Source organism: Myotis nattereri (genome assembly GCF_964212035.1).
Source record: "Myotis nattereri genome assembly, chromosome: 17".
Classification (NCBI taxonomy): Eukaryota; Metazoa; Chordata; class Mammalia; order Chiroptera; family Vespertilionidae; genus Myotis; species Myotis nattereri.
In genome coordinates, this window is record NC_138092.1 from 49,983,082 (window position 1) to 50,000,034 (window position 16,953).

Consider the following 16,953-nt stretch of genomic DNA (forward strand, 5'->3'; position numbering starts at 1 on the left):
GCATGACAGCAGCCATGGCACAGCCTGTGAGCACAGAGCCTCATCCCTTAAGACATTTAGTTTTGTGGTTTTCAGACAATGCTGATGAAATAAAAAGCCTTGCAGATAGGAGTTTACATTCCACAAGGTCCCTGGAACATTTATAAAAAAGAACGACTAAATCCACTGGTAATTCAGGAAGTTCAGTCTGATGGTGGCCTTTAAGTAAACCTTGGAACAAAATCACTCCAGTTCCTCCTTTTCAGCAACATAAAGAATTCCCTGTGGGCTACTCTGGCGCTGTGTTGTGCTTAAGTCATTGTCTTGGTTAAACACCTTGGCTTACACTAAGAAGTGATGTATGATTACACCAATTCCTTGTCATCTCCTAAAGCATGTTGGAATTTCTGCTACTACCAACACCCATCATCCCTCAGACTTCCACAGTAAAGATAAAGGCAACAGGAAGTGCACCCCCAAACTCACCGCTCAACTCTCAAGTTCTTCCCTCTCTTTTTAAAATATATATTTTTATTGATTTCAGAGAGGAAGGGAGAGAGAGATAGAAACATCAATGATGAGAGCAAATCACTGATAGGCTGCCTCCTGCATGCGCCCCCCCCCCCCCCTCGCTACTGGGGATTGGCCTGCAACCCGGGCATGTGCCTTCAACTGGAATCGAACTTGGGACCCTTTAGTCTGCAGGCTGACCCTCTATACTCTGAGCCCAACCAGCGAGGGCTCAGGTTCTTCCCTTTCAATCCTCTTCCAAGTTTTTATCCCTCATTCAGAAATTTCACATTTTTTTCTTCTGCAGGAAAGGAAACCTTTCTGCTACTATTCTGTATTTCTCTAGACTCTGTTTTAGGAAACAAAATTTATTAAACTTTAATTTGGAAGTCCAGGCCAAACTTATCAGAAGTAAATGTGTGTCTGTTTTTGTTTTGTTTTGTTTTTTTGTTTTGTTTTTTAATATTGCAACTGTATAGTTCTTGCTATCAAAATCCAAACTGAATTTAGAACTCAGAGCCAGTAGTTTCACGTGGTTTTCTAATTGGTTCCTTTGGAATTCTCTGCTCCCTGGAGCAATAAGGCTGCACTGAGGTTAATTATTAATGGCCTAAGGATTGCAAAAAGAACACATTTGCTCTGAAGGAAAAGCAGGTTGTGTTTTAATTCAGAATATTATATTTCTGTAATAAAAATGTAAAAAATATGTCAAACATGCTCATTATTTTCTTATGCAATGAAGAAACTCTATCCCATGTCAACAAAAAGAGAAGTGATAAAGTGGATGAAAGAAGCAACACTCTACCTATATCTGTTCTAATAAGTAATAGCATGAAAGGTGTAAGGCATTCCCAACTAAGGGCTTAGTCAATTGGATATTTTTTCTCCCCATCACCGTCCATCAAATGACTGGTTCTATGATCCACAGATTATTAGTTCCAGGTCGAACGTGCAAGTGCTCTTTAGAAAAGAGGCAGAGGAGTGGGCCTGTAGGTCTAAACATCACGGACAAAGTTGTGCTAGTCTCTCCCCACTGTGTCAGATTTTAACAATTTAAGCTGTAAGCCTACTGTTTGTATGTAGAGTGAGAGAGAAGGAAATGCCAAGAAGGCTGCATACCTATTTGATGGTACAGAGACATTTAAAAACATACATACATTCACACACATGTAATAACATAACTAAAGGGCAATTCACTTTTGACCTTTTCCCCTGATAGCAGACCTCAAAAAATAATATTCTTGCTCAAGGTCCAATTGTCTACTCTTCCCCTGATTTCTGCATAATTCCATGAACCAGTCTGTTATGGAGCAATTTCTTTTTGTGGAAATGTGATTCAAGTAAACAGAACTCCAGTTATGCTTCACTAATAACTACTGAAATCTAAGCCAATAAATTAACCTTTTGACCTTACTTTTTGGCATTGAAAATCTTTTCTACAAATATGATTAGTAAATTTAATTTCATAATTTCACACTAGTTTAAACCTCAGATAGTCAGAATGGATGAGCAAAACGAATTTAAAAGCCAGTATTCATAAACACTGTACATTTTACTCTTCTAACTGTTATGAGGAAGAAGGGCTCTCTGTGTGTTTTAAACCTTCCAAACAAGTGGGTCTGTTCCACGCGTGGGCCCTATGAGCCAGAAGCCTCTGCTCTCATAGTTAAAGGCTCTCCTGCAGCAAGTTGTAAACGCATGTTTCAATCAAGATGACCTGCAGCGTTCAGCTGTTCAAAGGAAAATATGGTTTGGCCTCTTTAAGGTTTGAAAGAGTCTCACCTTAAAATATAGATTTGTGCCAAGTAAACTGTCTGACCTTAGAAAACCAGTGACCTCCTAACAGGGAAATGGAAAAAATATCTTTCACCAGCTTGGCATTAGGAGTTTGTGGATAACATAAGAACATGCCATTATAGCACTTCAGAAATAAACATGCTCTGTACCTCTCAGTTGTTATTAGATAAAGGGATCTTGATGTAATCGTTCTGTAAAAGAGCATAACCATGTTATCTTCTGCTCACAAAGCTGCAACCTAGTCTTCCAGCCTGCAAAATGGCTAACCCCACTTTCCAGACATACAGGTACTCTTACCTGTGCAGAGATGCTGACTTATATCTGTTGTCATTATTGCAAGTACAGGGCTCACAGTTTGGCATCTCAGAGTCTTTTTTTTTCAATTTCACATCTTTATCCTGGAATGTACCTTCCATCCTGGCCATAGTAACTATCTCCAGCATCTAGTAAAAGACCAGGCAAATAGTCAGATTTCAGCAAATAGCAATGGAATGAAACATATTGCTAACAACAGCTATTTCTTTTTATTACACCTACCTCTTGATTTTACTTGGTGTCTAGGTTACAGAAGATGAAAATGCTTCAATCCCTTCTGAAGTAGACTTGTGAAGAAAAGAATGGTTAAATAAACACAGGTCTTTCTCTATTTGGGTCGTATCTAAAATATGTTCCTGAATTATAGTTCTAAGTGAGAGCTTTCAGTATTCCCTGATTATAATATATATTCTCTAATTCTTCCCTTTTTAATTTTGAGCTCTTTTATTATAATATCCTTCCAAGCCAATGTGTAGGCTACAGAAACAATCAGTGCTCTTGCTCTGTACCTTGTTCTGAGAAATTCTGTATAATTGATAAAGTGAGTGGGGGTCTGAGGGAATCGTACACATATGATCTTCTTCCTTTGTGGAAGGTCAACCCCACTGAACGTTTAGCCAGCAAGTCTCAGAAGGAATGGCTAGAGAACGTGCCATGGAAAGGCCACCCCACCCTTTCTGATAATGTGCTTTCTGGGCTCATATTGAGCCTCCCAGACTATAAACCCTAATGTAAAGTCCAAATGGGCATGCATTCTGTTTCCCAGGTTCCTTGCTCCTGATGAGCAGACATATGGGCCTGCTTCTGGTGACCCAATGCACTTGAATAGACCTTTTCCAGAACCGAGTGAACTACAGGAGACAGAATAATATGAGACATAAGTTTTCCTCCTGATACAGATTGTGACAGAGGGAACACAGTCCTGAGCTGGATGATTCTTGGTCAGAGAAGAGGCGTTGTTCCCTTCGGTGAGGAGCTCTCTGTGTCGTGAATCTGAGCAGCAGTCCTGGAAGCTCATCCTGGAGTCCTTTCCTTCAGGCACACCGCTGCTCTCTACATTTCTCACATCCATTTCTGCTTCATCTAGACTGGATGTTCTCTCCTGCAGCCAGGAAATGTGATCATTGTAATAATTGACAGCAGAAGTGTTTTCAATTCTCCTAGAAATTATAGCCTGGGATTAAATCACTGATATAGAGGGTGCAGGGGCAGTGGGGTACAGCTACACTTAAAAAGTAGATGGTTAGAGGCTCATGTAACCTAATTGTGAAACAGTTACCACCTCTATTCACCTGGATTGGGATGCCAATGGATGATGATATTTTGATAGAATAATAAATTGCTAATATAGAGTCTTATGAAGGACCACCATCACAGTGGTTTTAACTCTTCTCAATGAACCAAAGAGCTTAAATAAAGAAATATTTAAGATACAAAGGTTTTAAATCTCAGATGACAGCACCATAAAAAAATCATCAAGCATCAATGATTATTTCCAAAGATTTCTTGTCTCTTTTATCTGTGAAGCTGGCTAAGCCTGAAAAATTGAGTCCCACCTGCTATCATAAGTTGGTGTCAAAATCTTATAAGTCTCTTACAAGGAAGTTAGGGCAATGACTGGTGAAGTGTCTTGTTCTTAAAATTAGAAATAAAGCGATTTAGAAAATTTCAAACCCCTACCTCACAGAACCTTCTGTATCATGAGTTTTTGAGGATGGCCCTGGCTTCTTTAAGAGCCCTGTAAATAACATATCTGAGGAATTACAGTTATCTTAAAAGACTACGATAATTTTCATAGTCATTCAGACCTATAACCAGACTTCAGGTCCAGCACGACAAGAGAAAAAACATTAAGTTTAACTAATGAGGAGAAGGTTTATACGTAAAAAATATTGGAAGAATGTGCATGGGGGACAGTCTTGGAGAGAAGAAGAATAATTTATGTCAAGCTGAATTAATACCATGGGTCTCACTTTTAGTGAATTTGTTTTAATAAACACTCAAGCACCTGAAATCGTTTGCTTAGTTGAAATCTAAAATCAAGGGGCACTAATTTTAAATAAAACTGATTCCAAATGATTTGATTACAGAAATTTTGGAATAGATTTATTACATGTAACCTACTCATTCAGCCCTTATCTCTATCTTCCAGCAGACACCTGGAACACTCCCTTAACCATGTGTGTTAGTTTCTAAGCACTCTCATAACAAAATGCCACACATTGGGTGTCTGAAAACAACAGAAATGAGTTCACCTACAGATCTGGAGCCCAGAAGTCCTCAGGCAATAAGCTAGAAGGGTCATGCTCCCCCTGAAGCCTTGAAAAGAATGTCATCTCCCGCCTCTTCCAGTTTCTGGACGTCCCAGGCATTCCTTGGCTTGTAGCAGCATCACTCTAATCTGTGTGTGTGTGTGTGTGTGTGTGTGTGTATGTTCTAAATTTCTGTAGTGCAAGAGTCCCTTGGAAACCCTGGTTGTCCATAATGCTGGAAGCAGAATTTGTTGCTCTTTCTTGTTCATAAATTTTTAGTAGCTTATTAACCTCATTCAATTTATTTCATGGACAGAAGTAATTTGCTGGTAATTTTAATGTTACATCTATATTGCTAACCACTCCCCTTGACTCTAGGGTTATATATTCAACAGTCTACCAACATATATGTATAAAAAGCCAAGCAACTGGAACGCCGGAATGACCAAATGACCAGTTGCACGGTGGCGGCCTAATGGCCCAATCAGGGACCCAATCACCCCTCCCCCCTAACATCCTGTGGCCCCTCCCCCAGCCAACCCTGCCCCCAATTGGCCTCCATTGGTGTCAGGCTGGCCAGATACCACCCATGCATGAATTCATGCATTGGGCCTCTAGTATTTCTATATGAATAAACATAAAATTTTTATTTTATACATTTCCATATTAAAGCTAACATTTAATGAGTTTTTATAGTCTATTCTATCTGTCCAGAAAAGCTTGTTAAATCAAGATTATTCATCATCAGTAACTGTACATCACCCTCCTTTGTTCAGGCCATATGCCTCATTGGTTATCTAGCTCCTGTACCACCCCATATTAAAAATAAATAAATAAGTAAATAAACAAATAACAAATCCTCAGAACATATATAAAAGCAGTATCTTTCCTGGATTATCAATAGATTGCTGTTTGATCTTTTTGTTTAGTCTTTTTCCTCTTTTCAATCTATTCTCTAGTTTACATTTTCATATAGAGTAAAAACTACTCATTAAAATAATCTACATGATCTGACTCCATTGGATTTTGACATCATGTACAATTCTCCATATTATTCACATCACTGTAGCTTACTGGTAACTTTGTAAATGCTTGAATACCTCAGAGGCAGTCTCCATCCACTCCCTGTACTCTCTTCCGGGTCATCTATATCTGCATAGCTGGTTCTCTCATTTTCTTCCTGTTCTGAATTGAATGTTGTTGTCCACTGAAGCATTTACTTGTGACAATATTTTAATGAATACTGATAGAGCATTTCCCATCCTTCTTTCCTGATTTACATGTTCTTCTCAGCACAAACACCACCTATTCACTGCATATAATGTGTGAGCTATGAATTTCTCTTAGCAAGTCCTTTTTGTTTAAATATCTAAAACTTGTAATCTGCTACCTACCATGAAGCATACTGTCCATTAGATAGGGTTATGATATGTGAACAACCATGAAAAGGACATAGATGAGTGCAATCAGAGTGTGGCAGTCATGACCTCATTCAGCACATAATGGATTTAACTATGGATGAGTACCATCATGCTTCAAATGCCATTAAGTTTCACAGCAGAAGGCAAAAGAAAGTCCTCAAAATATTTCAAAATGAGCATTTCAATAATATCTTTAAGGATGACAACACTATTGTAATGAATATATTTTGTCTCATGGTTATCACTCAAGAGAAAATACTACTTGGACTTTAAAATTCTGATATACTCGTTTAAAATATTTTACATTGACTATTCTTAGTTATATATAACACAGTTATCTCAAGCAAGAGGCAAAAAATATGTCTCATGAAGAATGTCCTTAAATTTTACAATGAAGAATTATGGAATTAGTGGCTTTTCGCTGCATTATGTTGGTAAACAAAAAACGATGACTATAGAGTATTTGTATTCAAAGATTTATACAACTGACTATGGTATCATAAAAATCTAAACTAGTTCATTAGAAGTTCACAGCCCCATTCTGTCTGAAGATATAAATTTTCATTTAATCTAAAAGAGTTCACTGTTTTTACATGTTTTATGCTAAAGAGGAACATGATTACTCTTCAGTGTGTAGAGCTAATGTGCTGACACCTGAAGTCACAAATAATGCTTATATTTTGCCTGTTCATTTTTCTTTGGATAAAAATATTGGGTCCAAGCCTAGAGATATTGGACTAAATTCCTTAAAATCAGGAATGGACTATCCTAGAATGTAAGGTTCTCTGACTTCCAAAGCAGGACTCCCAAATTTACCCATTAAGTTACAACTACTAGAAATGTAACTCATTTGCCTGAAGGAAAAGTAGATTGCCTGAAATCTAAGCCCAATAGACTCTACTAGGAAAAAAGGATTATGGTAGAAAACCTTTAACAGTTATCTTGCCCCATTTTTACTGGCCTATTCGGTGATAACAAGCTGTCAACTCTGGCCAATGTATCCTAACAGAAGACATCCTACCAACTTCCCTCTGCAAATAACTACCATTGAATAATCACTTTAATTATAGGTAAAGATATATAAAATATGTATGAAAATATAAAATATCAATAGTAAGATATAATTAGTTATTATAATCTTTACAAAAATTGGACAAAGTCATTGTTTGTTGAGACCACCAAAACACACTGTATGGAGAACATAGGAACAGCATATGTGGATACGAGGAAATTGGTAGGAGTTGAGAAAGGAGGAGCCTCCTGCATTCACGGAGAATGGCATTTGCTAGGACACATTGCAAATATCATCTCATAAAACCCTCAACACGAATCGTAGGAACAAGAAATATCATGTCATTCTACAAATTAGATAAATGAGAATCTGCGCAAATACATTTTCAAGTGTATTTGAGCTCTTCAACCTTCAGCCACACAACACTACTTCTTGTTAAAATATCAATTTACAGCTCAGATGGTTTTTATCTCAAGAAGAATGAAAGCTTTAGCTTAATTATCAGCACCTTACCATGGCTCCATTGTCAAAAGAAAATGGGGAATTGCTATGACTTAATTCAAAATAAACACTATTATCATGTACTTCTTCCCCAAAAAGAGCAGAGGACTGATTATTCTACTTCCTAAATAAGTCATTAGTAAGTTCTCATTCTATGTTACCATAGACTTTGGATTATATTTTTCTCTAATAATTGTTTAGATACCACTGATTTGAATTATATTTATTTTTGGTTTATTTCTTTCTCATTACATTTGACTGTTATCATAAACAGAAATTTTATTTTGTGTATTTTGCCAATGGAATAAGAAATATAAAGTGAAAAATGTATTCTGAGTATTAAGTTCTCTAATGCTTCACTACGGTTGAGAAACTCCTATTGTTTACTCTGTGGTAATTTGCTTAAAGCTTGTAGAACATTGTGCTAGACGGAGTCCCTCCAGGTTGCTTGTTTCCCAGTAATTAAATATTAATATTTTAGCTCTGCTACAGTGCTATATGTCCATGAACCTTTAAAATGGAAATATTCCTTCATATACGTTTCCAAAAAATTAGAACCATGTACATATAAGGATTTAAGTCGTGCATAAAAATCACTGGATACTGATAAACTTCTTTGACACTGAATTCTATTTATTTGTAGGAATGCCCACCCCACAGTTCTGCTACCCTAGCTCTGAGCAGACTTTTATTTTAGTATATGCACTGGCTCCATTATGTTAAAAGCTTCTATTTACTTACACTTATTGTCTCTTGCTTTTGAATACAAGTCCCATTTGGAGTGAAGACTATTTTACATATCTTTGTGTCACTAACATTTAGTCAAATACCTTGCAGTCACATCCTGAGCGCTCAAAAACATGTTACAAGAATGATTAAGTGGATGAATGAATGGTTATAATACTGGGAATTAGCATTTTGTATAAAAACTATGACCTAGAAAAGCACAGGGGACATTAAACCACAACTATTATACTAGTGACACGAATTAACTGTGATTTTGGTTTCACTGCTGCTTTCCTTTTGCAACTCAGTCTTACTGGACCCTTGAGCCGTCTTCATTCTTCTTGTAAAGTGGCACCAGGCAAGAGAATGTTCTAGAAGTTTATTCTTCATCACTTACATCTTAGTAAAATGAATGTTCTGAGTCCCCTCCCCTGGTTGCCTACTATAAAAGAGAATCCACTTCTTTTTAGCCTATTTAGTGCCCTGCACTAATCCCAATTCTATAGATTTAAAGGAAAGTTATACTTACTCCACTCTTAGGAGGATCCTGAACTATTGTGATAGAGCATCTTCCCCAAGTCTGAATGTTTCATGGACAGTGACTCAGCATCCAGGCAGGCCCCACTCCTGCAATTTGTCAAACAACTGTCAGACAGGTTCTCCATGCAAAGGCAGAGTAAGAATATATTATGAAAATAACATACTAAAATAATCTTATTTTTACTCTTGGATTGAATTAGGGTTTTTTCTAATTGAGCATGTCTTACGTCTTCTCTTTTTGTACTCAGATAAAATGTCTACTCTGTTTATCTCACATTGATATTTACTACCTCTTCTCCTTAAGGGTTTCATTAGTTAGCCACTTGCTGTAATTTGAGTGATATTATATTATAAATCCTAGAAAACAATTTTATCATATTTTCTGTTTCTTCCATATACAGAGAAACAAGGTAGAGAGTTTGTTCAGAAAGTGGCATCCCAGGGTGAAAACACAGTTCAGATCAATGAGCTCAGCAACACGTTTACATCTTGAAATTGAGTTTCCTGCAGAGTAGTTTTCCATCAGTTTTGTGCATCAGCATTAAGCTCCTTGGAAATTTCTGCAGTGTTTCAAACTCTGATAAAGAAGTTTTGTCATTTGGGGAACTAAGTCACTCATTGATCATATTTGGAAAACAAATCAAGCCATGAACAAACATTCAAGAAATTACCCAGCCCTAGCCGGTTTGGCTCAGTGGATAAAGCATTGGCCTGTGGACCAAAAGGTCGCAGGTTCCATTCTGGTCAAGGGCACATACCTAGGTTGCAGGATTCTCCCCAGCCTGGGCCCTGGTCAGAGCATGTGCCGGAGGCAACCAATCGATGTGTTTCTCTCACATCAGTGTTTCTCTCTGTCTTTCCCTTTCTCTTCCACTCTCCCTAAAAATCAACGGAAATATATCCTTGGATGAGAATTAACAAAACAAAGCAAAAAAAGAAATTATCCATTAGGGATAATTTCTGAGGGCTGAGAATATACTTAAATTCATATTTAAAACAATTTATATCACTTTAAAATGGTCACATACTTTAAATATTTTATATTGTATATATAATATTTATTTATTTATTAATAAAAATCTTAGCTTTAAAATTATATTACATGCAAGTCATTTCACTAATTGCTTTATATATTTGGTAGGGTATTGTGTGTGTGTGTGTATGTGTGTGTGTGTGTTCATGTGCACACATGTGAAGTTTATCAACAAAGGCTCAATCCTGGAAAATTACTACATGGAATACGATTTAGCAATTCATGGCTGAGGGAACCATGGAGACAATTTCATCATGGAAAATACAGGAGATGTGATGAAAAAAGATGATCATAATGGGATAATAGGGAAACTCTTCCTTCTAGTCAATACAGCAAGGAGAGACATGGAAAAGTGGACAAGGGGTGGGGACCAAAAGACAAAGAGATCAAGTAACTAACAGGGCCTCAAAGGACGTAATAGAGGAAAGACAGATTCCAAATAGCCTACCATGAAAGGTTTACATCTGCTGAGACCCAGAGCCAAAGTGAGAAGACAAAACCAATAGAAGGTCTCCTAATGCCAATCAATAATCCATGTATTGACCCTCTGGTTGACTCAGTACAGTTTGGAAGAAACTATTGAAACCTAATATAAACCGAATGCATTCTATCGTACTCCACATGTGTGCTTGCTAGTAAAATTGTTAAATAAAAAAAAAAACTGTTAAATAATAGACAGGGCCCCTCTCTCCTGAGATTTCAGCATAAAAGCGATGCAAAAATCATCTCATTCCCCACTGTTGACAATATAAAGAACTGAGCTTTTCATTACACAGATGAGAAAATTGAAGCTGTTAATTAGAACAGGAAATTGAACTCAACTCTCTCTGGTTCAAAGACATGCCTTTCAAAAGTGGTATTTTCTGTTTAATTTTTTGGCTAGGCATGTATTATCCTTCACTACACTGAGCTTTACGAAAACAGGAATTGTGCCTATGTATTAGCTTTATGGGGCTAAAATAAATGAACACGGACTTAGTGGCTTAAAACAAGAGAATATTATTCTCTAGTAATTCTTAAGGCCAGATGTATAAAATCAAGGTGTCAGCAGGGCCCTGCTCCCTCTAGCAGAGAGTCCTTGCTTGGTTTTCCAGCTCTCACTGACTAGATGGTCCTTGGTATGGGTGTGTGATTCCAGTTTCTACTTCTTTCTCCATATTGCCTCATCATCCATCTGCCTGTCTTCTCTCTTCTTTCTGTGCAACTCTCCCCTTGTCTTTCCCTTATGCAGTCACTATGTTCTGCCAATCCTGGATGGCTTCACATGGAGATACTTACCTTAGTTAAATCTTCAAAGACCTTTTCCAGATATGGCTCCATGCATAGATTCCAGGAGTTAGAAAGTGGACGTATTTCCATGGGGTGCCACCTTTCAAGCTATGATGCACTCACTGGGTAGTATGGGCACAGATGGAAGGGACCATTACAAACTCTCACATTCTCACTGAAATTATAACACACCAGAGGCCCAGTACACGAAATTCGTGCACGGGAGGGGGGTCCTTCAGCTCGGCCTGCACCCTCTCACAATCTGGGACCCCTTGGGGCAATCAGACATCCTTCTTGCAATCCAGGACCGCTGGCTCCTAACTGCTCTCTTGCTTTCCTGCCTGATCTCCCCTAACCGCCTCTGCCTGGCTTCCTGATTGCCCTAACCACTCTGCATGCTTGTCTGATCACCCCTAACTGCCTCTGCCTTGGCCCCCGCTGCCGCGGCTTCATCCAGAAGGACATCCAGAATAATGTCCAGAAGGTCGATTGGCTGTCTGGCCTAATTAGCATATTACCCTTTTATTATTATAGATGGCACATTCCTACTTCATCACATTGGTGTCAGATTATTGGCTTGGTGTAGTTGTACCTTCAATGCCATGGTGTATTTCTACACCGATATGTAGGAGTCAGTGACTTGATATATATTTTTATATAGTTACTATAATGAAATGTACCAGAATAATTACACCAAGATGGAGAAAAATAGTGGATGTGGACAATTGGTTTTTACTTAATTTAATAACGAACACCTGAAATTGATTGCTTTGTAGAAACAATAAAACTTTTTATAATAATAAAAAGATGCTTACTGTAATAATGACATTATTATTATTAATGCTGATCAGTATCATTAACATCACAGTTAGTTCTTTAATCTTTATGTGTGAAGGAGCTCCACAAGCATCGCGCCCAGCACTCCACAGTAATGCTGCCAGGGAGGTCTTTCCTCAGTGTTCCTTAAGTTGGGGGGTCACGTGACTTATTTCTGCCAATGAAATCTGACACATAAGCTATTTTAAATGTGACCTTGAAAGCAGCCTTGCACTCACTACTCCTGGCCCCCTATCTCCTTCCCCAGTGACCTCACAATTATGACTTCCTTATTGCATCACTACTTTATGGAAAGAAACACTATGGCTAGATTTCTAGAAGAGCCAAGGATGGTGTTTTGTATTCCTCTGCTTGTGGCATGCATGACAGATACATTTTTCTTGTTGTAAGCTACTAAGATATTGGGATTTCTTTAGTACTATTTATAATCTCACCTATGTTGATTAAAGGAAATAATTCAATAGAAAACTGCTTGAAAATATATAGGTGCAATTTATAATCCAAAGTAGGTCTAGCCTATATTAACATCTCCCATTTCCACTTAGATAGCTTTATATTTTGTGTTTTTAATTGATTATGTTTCCCCTTCCTTGTCCATGAGAATTAAAATCCATGAGGGCTAGATGCATTCTCACCTTGTTTACCAGTGAATTCCCAACATTTTAAAACATTCATTTATTAAAGCCACCATATGCCTTCATCATGTAAGAAAAAAAAAAGGCTTGAATACCAGTTTGTAGGGGTAATAAAAAATACCTCTGGGAAGAACTATAGATTAACCACATTGAATTTTAAAATGCAGAAGGGCTGCAAAGTGCTGAATCTTTAATCAAAATATGCTTCTTGCAAAGGTTTGCTCTTATTAACACCAATGGGGAAATAAAATATTAACTCCTGCCAGAGAAGTGAATTATTGTGATCACAATTCAAAGGAAATGAAAACCAGGCAATACCAGTTGCACAAGCATAGGAAAATTACTCAGGTGAATTCCAAGAATATCTGGAAGCATACAGGCATTTGGATCCTTAAAAGAAACATGTGATGCAAATATTAAATGTTAGGACCTGACGTGAATTCAGACCATGGCAGACAAGAGTTTTTACATGTGATTTAGTCCTAGTAATTACTACATAAAATGAAGTCTTCTCCTTTTTTCTCCTCTGAAAAATGAACTTTTATCCTACTTTTTACATAGTCTTTCAATTAATGCTCATTACTGAGTTTTTTCAGTGCTCAGTAAGTTCCTCTTTTCACAATAATGTCACATAAAATTACAAAGTTACCAATATTGATAATCCTTCAGTATTTTAAATTTATCATTAACTCTCAATAGAAAGGGTTATGGTATGCTTTTGAAAGCTACTCAAGACCTAAATTCAATATATACATATCAGACAAGATACGGAAATTTGGGCTTCAATATATTTTCACATTTCTTTCAAAAATAAATTTATCCAGTGATCCTCAGGATATGCCTCTGGGTCCCAAAATAAAAGTTTCAATGGTTATCAAGATAATAACATCTATAGAAAATATATAATCTGTACAAAAATGTACACATCAAAATTATTGTTATTGAATTTAATCTGTATTCAAATTCTATAATGAAACTGCCATGCATCCAATTGCTCAGAAAAGAACTCCAGTCATTCCGGATTACTTTCATTCTTCATTCACATATGCAATGCACCAGTAATCACAGTTGCCTTTATTTACAAAATACAACCCTAACCACTTCTCACCATATACACTTCTTCCCCACGACTCAACACCAGCATGGTTTTTCATTTGTCCAGTGGTCTTCCCTCTTCCCCACTCATCACATTATAATCCACTCTCCACATACCAGAATAGGCAGCATGGTCTTCAAAATAAAACCTTAAAAGCACACAAGATCATTTCACTACTATGTTAAAATTTTAAATAAATGGTTTCCAAAGTTATAATAAAATTCATATTGTTATAATGGCCCTACAGAACTCAGCATAATCTATCACCTGCTTATCTCTCCAGCTTCATTTCTTATTATTCTCCCCATTTCAATCAAGATACTCCCATCAGCTGTGGTTTTCCTTCTGCCCTTTTGCAACCTTCACCCCTTCAGCAAGGGCGGGTCCCTGGGGTTCTGCATGGTTCCAGGATTATGTGTATCTGATTTCAGAGGCCATGTCTTCACCAGCATTGTATCTGACTACCATAACTAAAGGAGCAGTAATATCACCCTTCATATGGTTTCATATGAAAGCCACTCTTGCAATCTGAAAGGATGATATTTTTGTTTTTATTTTTACCATATCTTTTCTCCTCCATGGGTACTTGCATAGTTTACCACTGTATTTCTCAAGTGTAAAACAACCTGCTTATTGTCAACATTTAATAGCTGTCTATTGAATGAATGAATTTGCTAATGGAAATATCTTAAATGCTAACGAACTTCTCTATGATTAGTAAACACATAAGTTGACATTATTATTCTTGTGAAAATTGATTCAAAGGAATAGGCAGATTTTGTGCCAACCCAGGCAGATCTCTACTGTCTACTCACATGGATGAGCTCCGTATTCAGGAGACAGGTTAAATGGATAATCAGTATGTATAGAATTGCCCTTAACTTGACTTTAGTCTTAGACAGCACTGTTTTTGTCTTGTAATTTATTGTGCTTTATTATCCTACTTTATGTCTTCTTCATCAGTCAAAACTATGTCACAAAACTATGCCAAAACCAATGCTGACATGCTACTAATAACCAAAGCCTCAGCCTTGTTATTTTTTATTTTAATGAACAGACTTCTATTTTTTTTAATATATTTTTATTGATTTCAGAGAGGAAGGGAAAAGGAGAAAGAGATAGAAACATCAGTGATGGGAGAGAATCATTGATCTGCTGCCTCCTGCACGCCCCACACTTGGGATCGTGCCCACGTGCCCTGACAGGGAATCAAACGGTGACGCCCTGGTTCATAGGTCAATGCTCAACCACTTAGCCACACCAGCCAGACTGTTTTTAACAGAAATCAGAAAGAAACAATGATATAAATAGGCCACATCTTCAAAGTTGAAAGGAAAAAGGTATTAATGTTTCCTTGAGGCACACTCATTTCCTGAATGAGTTAAGGGAGTAGGGGCTCCCCATCTGTGCTGCTTCACAGTTCTGAGCAACAATAAGGAAACATATAAAAGGGAATGCAATGTGTCTGTCAATCCCATGAGGATTTATCTTCATAATAGCAAAACAATGAACGCTCCACACGATACTCTCAGAAAAACCCAACACTATCATTTGTGTGTCTACTGTCTACTCACAAGGATGAGCTTTAATATCTGACCTTGAATTACAGATTTTGCCATTTTAATTTCCTCCTTTGAAAAGTCTACTGATTGTTAGGCATCAGAAATGACAATGACTTTAATCAGTCAGATATATACTCAGAAAAAAATCCACTCTCCATATAGAAAGGGAAGAAAATGAATAAGGAGGAGAAGAGGGCGAAGAAACAGAGCATAAATTCAAAGGAAGAAATAGAAATCCAAAGAAAAAAGAAGGCGATTATGAATCAGGGTAAGTCTTGTGATAATTAAAATTAGATCATTAAGTATATAAGCACATTCTCATGTTCAAATTAAAGAATTATTTGAAGACGTGGATTCAAAGAGCTGCATAAATATTCAGTATTATTCATTCAACAAAAATTTACTGAACACTCTGATGTTCATTCTTCTAGATTCTGGGACACCAGGGTGAACAGACTTGGGACAAGTCCCTGTTTGGGTAGAACTTATACTCTATTGGGATGAGACAGATAAAAACAAACAAAATAATGCCTGATAATAAGTCCTCAGGGAAAAATATTATATACTAGAGGCCCGGTGCACAAAATTCATGCGTGCGCGCGCGCGTGTGTGTGTGTGTGTGTGTGTGTGTGTGTGTGTGTCCCTCAGCCCAGCCTGCACCCTCTCCAATATGGGACCCCTTGAGGGATGTCCGACTGCCCATTTAGACCCGATCCCAGTGGCATTGGGGCCTAAATGGGCAGTCGGACATCCCTCTCACAATCCAACACTGATGGCTCCCAACCACTCACCTGCCTTCCTGCCTGCCTGATTACCCCTAACTGCTTCTCTACCAGCCTGATCAATGCCTAACTGCTCCCCTGCCAGCCCGATTGACCCTAATTGCCCTCCCCTGCCAGCCTGGTCACTCCTAACTGCCCTCCGTTGCCACCCTTGTCACCCCTAACTGCCCTCCCCTACAGGCCTGGTCCCCCCCAACTGCACCCCCCCTAGAGGCCTGGTCCCCCCAACTGCCCTCCCCTCAAGGTCTGGTCCCCCCAACTGCCCTCCCCTGCAGGCCTGGTCTCCCCCAACTTCCCCCCCCCCACCTGGCCTGGTCATTCCCAACTGCCCTCCCCTGCAAGCCCAGTTACCCCCAACTGCCCTCCCCTGCAGGCCTGATCTCCCCCAACTGCCCTCCCCTGGTGGCCATCTTGTGTGTTGGAGTGATGGTCAATTTGCATATTGCCTCTTTATTATATAGGACAAGCTGCTATAGTTGATAATAGCAGTGATTTCTGTAGTTTGGATGAGTACTGCTTTTGTTAATCAATAATCTTATCAGTGTTTAATAGTTCAACCAAAAATAATAGTAATAATAAGAATATATGAACAATCTGAACAAATTATCATGAGCAACAATATGACAGATATTCAACCACACAGTCTATGAAAGTTGACCTTAAACTATGGCCATAAAATACATCTT